Source organism: Scleropages formosus, chromosome 15 (genome assembly GCF_900964775.1).
Source record: "Scleropages formosus chromosome 15, fSclFor1.1, whole genome shotgun sequence".
Lineage (NCBI taxonomy): Eukaryota > Metazoa > Chordata > Actinopteri > Osteoglossiformes > Osteoglossidae > Scleropages > Scleropages formosus.
Window position 1 is genome coordinate 9,092,577 of NC_041820.1, and position 1,932 is coordinate 9,094,508.

The following is a 1,932-nucleotide window of genomic DNA, read 5'->3' on the forward strand; positions in this document are numbered from 1 at the left end:
ACCAGGAGAGGGCGATGTTGTTTACAGCTCCCATAGCCAGGTCTGCTCTTCTCTCCTCCCCGAACCTGTGGCCAACAAGAGGTAGGGAAAGCTCTTCCACTACCACATTATCAAACATTTCACTATCTTCATTCCTTACATTTACATTAATTCATCTCTCATGGATCTCTGCTGTATTGGTTGTATTTTGTGTCACACTGAGAGAAAATCTGCCCAACATTTTACATTTATTTAGCAGATGCTTTTTTCCAAAACAACTTCCAATGAACTCCATGTAATGTTACCAGGCCACACACCTTATTCACCAAGGTAACTTACTATGTACTGTACACTACTTACAGTGGGTCACTCATTCACACATCAGCAGAACACACTTTCTCTGTCACTCACACACTATGGGTGAAGCTGAACAACATCTCTTTGGACTATGGGAGGAAACCCACACATAGAACATGCAAACCCCACACAGACTGAGCAGGGGTCAAACCCATATCCTCTCACACCATCCCACCATCTTTGAGACAGCAGCACTCCTTGCTGCATCACCCTAAACAAGTAGCTACCAGGAGTGGGGTTCGAACCCACGCGGATACACATCCATTGGATCTTAAGTCCAACGCCTTAACCACTCGGCCATCCTGGTTGCATTCATCCCCTTTCTATGTGGGCAAGAATGAGAAAACATATTAGTGTATCAATCCCAAACCACCCATCCATGACCAAATCCTGTTTTTGTATTCTAAACCAAAATGGTCCACTTCAAAAAAATCCTTGCTGTAGTACATTGAAAGACCCATTGCAGCATTTAAAGCATGAGGAGAAAGAGACGAAAACAAGTATCTGCTCTTTCAGACTCTCAACAAATGTAGGAACAGACTCAAGACCGGGTGAGCCTGAGGGTTCAGTGGACAGAACATGGAAATTGGACCATTGAGTCGCAGCTCTCTAACACCGGCATATTTGCATATATTTATATAGCAGATGCTTTTTTTCCACGTGAAAGTGATGATTATTTAGCTGTCACATTTACCCAAGATCACTTATAATGGTGGATACACTACATTAAACTCCTTATAATCATTCACATGTCTACAAATAGAGCAACGTAATGCACGTGTGCTCTCTCACACACACACAGAGTATATACATACATACTTCTTGTTCTTGTGTCTCTCAAGAAATTAATGAACACATTTGAAATCTTCAGTTTCTTGGCAATCCGATGAATGGAATAACCTTTGTTTTGCAAAACAACAACAGACTGACCTTTTTCGAGAAAATTATTTCGTTTTGGCCATTTTTGAACCCGGAAATGAACTTTAGGAATGCCAGTACCTTACATCCCAAGAAAAGACAGTTGACTAGTATCCTTGAACAGAATAGTTGGCTCCTACTGTGCTAACGCAATTACAAAGGTTTCTCTACCTTTACGACACTGGAGTAACGGCTGCTGAAAATGGAGCTTTGCAGTCATATGTGACGAGTACATTATAACTGAGTCGTTTCAAGCGGTAATAGCCAGTTGTAACATTAGTTGTGTTGTGTTGTTGTGTTGTGTTGTGTGTTTAGCCGATACCTGCTGTGTGGTGGGTCTGGGGTTCAAGCCCTGCTTGGGGTGCCCTGCAACGGACTGGTGTCCCATCCGGGGTACATCCCCTCCCCTCTTGGCCTTGCACTCTGTGTTACTGGGTTAGGCTCCGGCTAGCCCTGGGACAAGTGGTTGTTGACAATGGATTTCTTGGCAATATTTTTACATCAGTTTAATGGTGCCTTGATAAAAAGTATCAATTTTTCAGAAACACGACAATTTCTGGGTGATTCCAAACTTTCGAACGCTAGCATACATATATACATATACACCGAGAGCAATTTAGAGTCACCAAACGACCTGAAACACCCGTTTACATTGAAAAATGTCCAGTGTTGACCTCT

At 42.5% G+C, this 1,932-nt stretch overlaps 1 non-coding gene across 1 annotated transcript; it reads right to left on the reverse strand.

Annotated features, from left to right (window-relative positions):
* Positions 1-560: 560 nt before the first annotated feature.
* trnal-uaa (transfer RNA leucine (anticodon UAA)) lies at positions 561-643 on the reverse strand. Its single transcript has one exon. It is a non-coding gene; the product is annotated as a tRNA-Leu (tRNA).
* Between the last annotated feature and the right edge of the window lie 1,289 nt (positions 644-1,932).